The sequence below is a fragment of the Tachypleus tridentatus genome, chromosome 10 (genome assembly GCF_004210375.1).
Source record: "Tachypleus tridentatus isolate NWPU-2018 chromosome 10, ASM421037v1, whole genome shotgun sequence".
Taxonomy (NCBI): Eukaryota; Metazoa; Arthropoda; class Merostomata; order Xiphosura; family Limulidae; genus Tachypleus; species Tachypleus tridentatus.
This window is the reverse complement of record NC_134834.1, coordinates 117850914-117861010: the sequence shown is the minus strand read 5'-3', so window position 1 is coordinate 117861010 and position 10097 is coordinate 117850914. Positions and strand designations below refer to the sequence as shown.

At 30.9% G+C, this 10097-nt stretch overlaps 1 pseudogene across 1 annotated transcript in view; it reads left to right on the top strand.

Annotated features, from left to right (window-relative positions):
- The first annotated feature begins 4715 nt into the window (after positions 1-4715).
- LOC143230162 (uncharacterized) overlaps positions 4716-10097 on the top strand; it is a 28274-nt pseudogene continuing 22892 nt past the window's right edge. The window contains exon 1 of the transcript XR_013016269.1: positions 4716-4915. The product of XR_013016269.1 is annotated as an uncharacterized LOC143230162 (transcript). The remainder of the gene's footprint in view (positions 4916-10097) is intronic.

The window sequence follows — 10097 nt, the reverse complement described above, 5'->3', positions numbered from 1 at the left end:
TACTGGTAATTGGTGTAGGCCAAATAGGTTTTCCTGTTTCATATTTTATTATAATTCCTTTTGGATACAGAAAAAAAAATGTTACTAATTTTATCATTCTATAATTTCTTTTCTGAATGTTTTATTATATTTTTATGTTTCTTTCACTTTGTCATCACTTCTTCAATCTTATCCCTTTTTGGGCCTGTCATGGTAACGTGAGTCACGTGAGTTATGTTTCTTTCACTTTGTCATCACTGTTTTAATCTTATTCCTTTTGGGCCTGGCATGGTCACGTGAGTTAAGGAGTTCGACTCGTAACCTGAGAGTCGCGGGTTCGAATCCCCGTTGCACCAAATATGCTCGTCCTTTCAGCCGTGGGTGCGTTATAATGGTACGTTCAATTCCACGATTCGTTGGTAAAAGAGTATCCCAAGAGTTGACGGTGGGCGGTGATGACTAGCTGCCTTCCCTCTTGTCTTACACTGCTGAATTAGGGACAGCTGGCTCAGATAGCTCTTGAGTAGCTTTGGGCGAAATTCAAACCAAACCAAACTTATCTCTGTTGTGTACACCTCCAAGAAGTTCATCACTCTTGTTTTCATTTGTATTTATTTGTGTTTATTTTTTTAAATTTTATCTCTTTCTGTGAGTTACATTATTTTAACTCTTTATGTTCTGTTTAAAATTTCTATAAACCTTTTCGTCTTGGTCTTCTAGTGGTTGCATCATCTCTGATATATTTCATTTCTACTTCTTGGCTGGGCTAACATCACATAATTTGAAATTTAATCAAATATGTATTATGTTTGTTTGTTTAATTTGCATTTCGCGCTAGCCGTCTCTATATAGCAGTCTAAGACAATATGGAAGGCAGCTAACCATCATCACCCACCGCCAACTCTTGAGCTACTAGTTTACCAACGAATAGTGGGATTGATCGTAACGTTAAAGCGCCCCAATGACTAAAGCGACGAGCATGTTTGATATGACGATGATTTGAACCCGCGAATCTCAGATTACGAGTCTGACGCCTTAACCATTTGGCATTGCTATGCCAATATATTATGTTTTCAATGAAATAATCCCACTTCTGTTAACACTACTGCAGCATGTTCAATCGGACTTTTATTGCATTTTTGATAAAAGTCTTAAAGTCACATGATAATAATGAATTAATATATTTCTTCACTAACGTGTTACAGTCAGGTTCACTTTAAAACCTCATTTTATACATGAACTACACAATCGAATATGAGCTTCCATTCTAATACAATGTTTCAATGAAAACTGCGAGACGTACTTTAAATTTAATTACACATTACTCATTAACTAGCTTTTCTAACATTCAACTTGCTGAATACTTCACAGCTAATTAAATATTACACCGGCATTTGTCTGTGCAGAACTTTCCTTGCAAATTTCTCAACTAAATGCTACAAACCTCATATCGTTAGAAAGGTCCATTGTTCGAGGAGTCTGAATTAGATGCTAGCTTTTTCAGTCAGATTCACTTTACCTGTTTTTTTATTAGCAACTTATTTAATGCAACAAGTAAGTTACCCTACAACACAATGTCATCGTCATAATGAGAATAGTGTATTCAACAGTTTTCGGTTTCAACTTTAATTTTTATTTGAAATGTATTTTACACAAACAGTACATAACCTATGTGAATTCTCTAAGAAAAAATAAGGTTACTCTTAGCACAATTATTAAAGGCTATATCGACTTATTTAGGTCTAAAATACGCATGCTCAGTTTGTTCAAATCTATATGTTATCACTTTGTTTCCTTAACTATAAATTTTCAGTTACTTTGCAATAATTTATTTTCGTTTTATTGCACTGACTGCTATAAACACCTCATAGCTACTTTTCCTTCTATTCCAGGTTTTTAATTCCAATAATTTATTTTCGTTTTATTGCACTGACTGCTATAAACACCTCATAGCTACTTTTCCTTCTATTCCAGGTTTTTAATTCCAATAATTTATTTTCGTTTTATTGCACTGACTGCTATAAACACCTCATAGCTACTTTTCCTTCTATTCCAGGTTTTTCTACTTCTTTTGCTATGAGTTTCTTTGCTTCGGTTGGTAAAACCATATCATACACTGAAGGTTCATAACGGTTTCATACTTTATACACTATTATAAATACCATTACTTTGTTGTTTATTGTACGTGTAGTTTTATTGTATTTAGTTATGTTTACGCGAGTTTGTTTGTTTGACTTCTTTTTCTTCAAATAAATTAGGATCTATCGATTTAACACGTAATGCCTGCAAAAAAAAAAAAAAAAGATCTTAATGGTGTGCTTTGAAATGATAGAATGAGGAAATTTCAAGCAAAAAGCATTAAAATGCCGCAAATATTTCACAGCTCACAGATATTTACTCAGTGAATACTTTATTGAACTTGCTGATAACAGCTTATGGCACTCAACGTTAAATTACGAATCTTTAATATGCGTTTATTTTTGCAGAAAGAGAAACGTCATTAACGAAAACGCTTATGCATATAAAATACATAGAGCAGGAATAATAATAATATTTATAATTAATTTTAAAACACAGCTCACGTCATATTATCAAGAATAAAAATACAGTAAAACCTGTACAAGCCGGAAATATGAAAACTTTGCAGCATTACCTCAAGATTTCTCTTATAAAAGGCCCTCTATATGGCGGAACCTGCGGAACGCGGACAGAAATCTATCTTCCACCTATCTCATCAATCAACAAGTAGGATTAGAACCTGAGTAAGGCGGAAAAAATGTTTTTGATTACATATTAAATTCTTATTTAATTAATAATTTGTTTAAATATTAATAAATTCTCGGACATTTTGTTTCAATAAGTATTGGTTAAATATACGCTGTTCTTTTTTTTTTTCGCCACACGCTAGTACAGCGGTAAGTCTAGCGATTTATTTACAATGTTACAATTGGGAATTTGATAACCCTCGGTGGGCTTAGCAGATAGCCCGATGTGGCTTTGGTATAAGAAAAACAACACACACACACACACTGTTCTTTTTTCTGCTGTCATTACTTTTGCAGTTAAATTAGATTCATGATTTGTAGAAACATATTTGTCTTTAAAGAGCAAAATTCTATTCTTTAAATAATTCTCACGAAAAAATAAATTCTTATTTTCACTAATTTTAAAATTTAGGGAAAAGTTACCATGAGTAAGGGGTGAAAGTGAAAATCCGCGCTGTTTTAAAAATGTAAGGAAGAATCAACTTCCTGTGGAATGGAAAGCGGATAATAAAGCGTGGATGACAAGTGCTATGTTCGAGGAATTTTTGAACAAATTAAACAGAAGAATATAATAAGAAAATAGGTATATTCTATTTTTTTCTAGATAATGCAACTTGTCACTCAAAAGTTTAACTTTCAAATGTTTGCTTAGTCTTTTTACCTTCATGTACATCATCAGTTCTACAACCACTAGATAATGGAATTATACAGTGTATAAAATTGAAATACAGAAAATTGATGCTTCAGCATATTATTGCAAACATGGAAGACTGTAAGAGAGCATTTGAAATGACCATGAAAATTGACATGTTAGACGCAATTGCATTTTTAAGTCATTCAATCAAATCCATAATGGATTAATGCGTAATAAAGTGCTTTTGAAACTGTGAATTTATTCTTGATAATAGCAGAGATTGTGCAGAAGTTGTTTGTTATGACGATTTTAGTGAAATCCAAACTCTGATTGATGCAGATGATTCTGTGAATGCAGAAAGTTTTGTGAACGTTGACAAGAATGTTTTAACAGAAACTGATGAAATTGATTTAAAATCTATACTAGAATCACAAGATGGTAATAGTGTGAGAGATTCAGAAGATGAACAAAATGGAATAGATAGTGAGGAAAAAGAAATTCTTACTTCATTGCAAGTGTTAAGTTATATTAACGCTATCAAATTGTATGCAAAAATGAAGGAGGAAAATGAACTTCATGAAAATGCTGTAGAATTGGCGTTCTCTTTTAACCGCATGAGACAGCCTATTAAAGAAAACAAAATAGTTGAAATTGGACACTTTCTTCAAATAAATTTCATTGAGATTTTGTGTACTTGTGTATATTTTGAATGTCTATTTTGTTATTAATCTAATAAATATAACATAAACAGTATAATAACTTTATTCAAAAACGTCTTATTCACTTGAGTAAGGCAAGTATAACACTCCGCTTAAAAATATATATTATTAAGGAAATGCATGTTCACTATGTCTAAGCCAGAAAACCTGTGCGATTCCGCCTAAGACAGGTTTTACGGTAAATTCTCTCTGTGTATGAGCTTTGTGTCTTTAATTGTTTGAGAATACTTTGGTTAAGTTGTTGAAACGTTTTAACTATCATAATATAAAGTTCTTAAAAAACTCATGTTTTATTTAGTTTACATAAACATTGGAATAGCTCTTAAGTTAAGATACGAAAATATTTATTTTATTGTTTAACGTTGTTAGTACTTATAAACTTTCTAATTTCCTTAAACTGTGTATATTTTTTATAATATTTTTAGCATACTATATGTAAGTTGCTTGAAAGTTATGACAATCAAATAGTGCTATAGAATATATTAATAAATATTGTTATATATTTAATTATATTTTAATATTGTCTCTCTAACAGGCTAATAAACAAATATGAATTTAAAATATTACTTTATGTTTCGTTACGTACATAAGACATAGCAAGAAACCATTTACCGATTTCCGATTTGATTTTGATTTTCATAGAGTACTTATTTTGTAATAAAGTCGTGAATTGGAACTGTTTTGTGTATATTAGTAGTGAGGTAGATATGGTATGAACCGTAAAGTTATATGTTTTATTTTTATGTAAATTAATCTTTCTGTGTACTTTTACTTGTGAAATACATATTTCGGTTATCTCGGGTGTAAAAGAAAAACAGGTATGTGGGCTATTTTTGTATGTGCATATTTTTTTAATTAATTTCTTTAAAATAAAATGTTAGTGTTACTGATTAACATACTAATACGAGAACTGGCTACAGAACAGGGATTCTGTCACAGTTTGTATACAGCACATTTCACTTGTCAATTGTTATTTTCATGATTACTTCGTATGATTTTTTAACATTACATATTATTATTATTGTGTATCATACTAACGTACAGTATATTTTACTGATACACATAGAAATTAAAGTATGATCACTATACAAATTTCATAAAATGTAAGGGACAAAAAGGATATTAACCCATAAAGTATGTCCGTTCCAGCTCCCAACTGTAAACACTCCTTACTACTCGCTTATTTATTCAATCTTTTCTTAAACTCAGTTAAATTTTGTGCCTCCACTACCCTTGAAGGTGGATCATTACAAAATCCAACCACCCTGTTTGACAAGTAACACTGTCTAAACTCCAAACGCCCCTTATACTGCCAACATGACTCCTATCCTTTTGTTTTCACTGTTAAATGCAAAAGTTTGATGGATCTATATAACCAATATTAATCTTAATACTATTGATAATAATCTTAAACATCTCAATCAAATCCACTCTAACCTTTCTCCTCTAAGTATATCTTAGTTACCAAGCTTAATAAATGGTAGTGGAATTGTATGGTACCAGCATAGTTAAGAGTTTTTGGTTATTCAACTGTATACATAAAACATAAAAAAAAATTTGTTTCATATCCTATACATGTGAATTTTAAAAGGCTTAGCAAACCATGCCCATCAACAACCAAGTACAATGGTCATAGTGAGAAAAGATAGCTGTTTGCTTTACCTCTTGATTTATTGTTCTATATTTCAAGAAAAATAAGTTTAGTAACTCATTTCTAATTGGTAATAATATATATACACATATAAAATAATTGAAATGTGGCTATATATATTACCAAATACTAGTCCACTAAAACACAACCAAGACATGGATGTTTAATGGTCAGTTGTAGATTATTTGATATGTAACCTGAGTGTATGTGTACTGCATCAATGCAAGTGATGTTATCTGTGTATAACAGATAGGTTAATGTAATATATATATAGCATTATGTGACTTAAGCTTCTTAGACTAAACATTTGAATTTTTGTGTTATAATATGTAGTCATTCTAGCTAGAAAAAATCATAATTTATATTATATTTTTTTATGGTGGTTATGAGGTTGGTTAAGTGACAGACCCCACATAGTTAGACTAGAAAATAACAAAATATAAAGTCTTACTGAAAACAAATATCTGAAATGTAATTAGGAGGTTTTAAGAGATTACACAAACAATATTTGAGATTTTTCGAAGGAAGAATAGTTCTTGATTTAATCATAACATGAAATCACTTTCCACTCAGACAATAAATGAGACAGACACTATTTTCAGAAAGAAATCTTTGGTAAAAATATTTCATTAAAAAATCTAATTTTTTGAGAACAAACTACTTGTAAACTTTAGTATAAATCCACCAAATTTTGTGAAGGTAAACTTGCTATATCAAACATTATATATATAATGCAAATGCATAATGATTGCACATGTGAAAACAAACCATGTATTTTATACTGAGCTTGTAGTGAAAGGGTAATATATAAAAATACTTCAAACACAAATATTCGTGATAAGAAATGTAAGCTAGGTTAAGATATAAACACAAATATTCATTAGAAGAAATGTAATTTAGGTTAAGGTATAACACACAAATATTCATTAGAAGAAATGTAACATACAAATATTCATTAGAAGAAGTGCGTAACTTAGGTTAAGGTATAACACACAAATATTCATTAGAAGAAATGCAATTTAGGTTAAGGTATAACACAGATATTCATTAGAAGAAATGCAACTTAGGTTAAGGTATAACACACAGATATTCATTAGAACAAATGTAACTTCGGTTTAGGTGTAACATACAAATATTCATTAGAAGAAGTGTAACTTAGGTTAAGGTGTAACACACAGATATTCATTAGAAGAAATGTAACTTAGGTTAAGGTATAACACACAGATATTCATTAGAAGAAATGTAACTTAGGTTAAGGTATAAATATACCTAAAGCAGAAACTTTAATTTCATGGAATACAAGTTGGACTTGTTTATTGTTTGACTCTCTGCCAGTTGTCAATCTGATAGAGGTCATGAACAATGCAGTGATGTTTACCCTATCACAACAGTTCTCACATCAAAGACCATATTATCACATTTGTTGACTTGGATTCAATATCTTATTGAGCTGCTATTTATGTTAATAAGTTTTGTATAAAACTGTATATTATAAATCAAACTTTAATATTACATATGAGTTAATTTCTTCATTAAAAAATAAATATTGAAAGAACACACCTAAGTACAGATTTTAGCAAGTCACATGGTGTGTTGAATACAACACTGGTTCAACAAAGAAGTTGTGATATCAAATTATTCAGTCTCCAGTTTCATAGGAATTAGGAACCCAAATTACTAATATTGACAAGCTAGAATATAAAATAAGAACCTTGTATATTTTCTATTTGTTGAGATATGGCTTACGTACTGAATCAAATACAGTGTTCATTTTTTGGAAACAATATGTTATATACACTTACTTTAATAAATGACATAGTTGTATGTAAGCTAACCCTGAAGAAACCATAAAGATGAAATGTTTGTTTAAATAAAAATATCTTGTGTACATCTGGAATGCAAAGGTCATTTTTCTTAATTTTTCAGAGCCTATGCTTGTCTTCCTCAAAGTACAATGCATGTATCTTTTCATATAAGCTATTTCAAACTTGTTTAATTTTAGCTCTTATAAAATCTGCTCTTGCTTTATTTTACGCAATCACATGCAAGTCTGTATGATTCTTCTCCATCACATGAGCATCACTAACTTGTTTCAAGGGACAGATTCCTTAGCAGCACCTAGAATTTCCTTACAGAAAATTTTGACATTTTTATTCATGCTACATTTAAAAAGCAGACTTGCTACACTTCGTCTGGTCATTGTAAAACATTCAATTTGATATTCTTGCTACATTTCAACCAGTCATTGTAAAACATCCAGTTTGATAGTCTTCCTGCTCTTCATCAAATCATTGTAAAACATCCAGTTTGATATTCTTGCTACATTTCAACCAGTCATTGTAAAACATCCAGTTTGATAGTCTTCCTGCTCTTCATCAAATCATTGTAAAACATCCAGTTTGATATTCTTGCTACATTTCAACCAGTCATTGTAAAACATCCAGTTTGATAGTCTTCCTGCTCTTCATCAAATCATTGTAAAACATCCAGTTTGATATTCTTGCTACATTTCAACCAGTCATTGTAAAACATCCAGTTTGATAGTCTTGCTACTAGTTATTGATAAAGATCCAGTTTAACTACTTTGTAATTCCAACTTCCTCATGATGGTACTATTCACTTTTTGATTAACATGAATAATTATTTATCTTTGATTGTTGCTATAGAACTATTGGCAGATCTCTTTTACTGGAGTTATAGAGTCATCTATAGGAATAAGAATACTTGCTGATGGTTCTCCAGGATGTAGAACACTACATGTGGGATCATCTGGGTTGTTTATCAACACAAGATGGGTGCTAATGATGCAACTTTCTCTGTCATTTCATTTTTGAAATTTCACGATAACCTCAACTTGGGGAGTTGCTATTGATGTCTCCCTGATTGATTTAGTTCTTGGTGTTTCAACTTTGTGTGTTTTCTTCTGTAGTTGGATTGGTATTTCTTACAGGTGTTAAAGAGAGATCAGATATTTTAAGATCAACATCACTCCAGTGTGCTCTGTCTCCACTGAACTTTGGACTACAACAGATAGTATGCTGTTTTTGACAAGAGTATAGGATTTCTCACTGAAATTTTTTTTTTTTTTTTTGGTTTGATGATAGCTGTCCTACCCTCTAGTAGTAAATTGGTGATTGTTTATGAGATGGGATGCTTGTACATAGGAGACATTAAGGTTTATTCCCTTCAAGATATTTCTTTTTTTCAACCCATTCACAGTTTTAGATGTTTGATGTGTATAACCCTGGATCCTCCAGTTGCATCAGAACCACCAGCTAGTATATGGTGGACTCTTTCAAGATTGGTTGTCTATTGTCATCCCCACCAGGCAATACATGGCTCAATTTTAAAGAAATTTCTTGGTTGTCCAAGAGACAAATGTGTATATCCTAAAAAAAACAAAAGACCAGTTAAAGTTTTATGTTTTCACATCTGTTTCTAAAAAGTACAGTTAGTGTTTATTTGGTAGTTTTGTACTTTTACTCAACTAATTTTAGATGCTTTATCTTCTGGTAAGGTTCATTGCATTGCTAAAAAATAAAAGGCCCAAACCATGCTAATGTTACACAGTATCTTAAGGAAATAGTCAGATACCTGTAAAATATTTATAACAGAATGGTGATTTTGGTCTGATTGTAAAGTACATCCTGCACAAAGAGAAACAAAGGTAGTCTTATTGTATTTATTGTTATTCAGTTCCATAATTTCATAAAATTTTGTTTTCTGTGATCATTATTATGTTCTCTTTAATTCGTAGATTTTCCCACTTTTCTCATGTTAGCAATATCTTCTGTATATCCCAGACACTTGTGTCTAATGTTAGCCTCAGTCCTATACATGTGTGATCAAAAGAGGGTCAGTGTTCAACTGTGATGATTAACATTGAAAATTCTTAGTTTTATTTCATAAATTTGATCATTTTGTTTCTGCTAAAGATTTATTTGTAACGAGTTGAGACAGCCTTGTTAGTTTTATTGTCATAAACATCTACAATAGAAATTAATCTCACTAAATACTTGTCTTATCAACTTTTGTTTCAGTTGTGAATTCCCACATAACCATATTTATAATGTACTGTATCACAACACATAAGCATTCATACTATGTTGTACTCTATACATAAAGTAACACCATCTGTCCATGATAGAAAGTTTGGTGACAAGAACAGTATTATTATCCAATCACAAAATCAAACCTTTCCTGTTTTTAGCTCATTTTGGTGGATTATACCAACATTTCTCATGCACAATGTTTTCTTAAACAAGAAAATGGATCGTTAAGTTCATAGTTAGAGAATTCACCAGTGATATAGGTCATGCATTGGAATCTACATTACATCTGCAATGTGG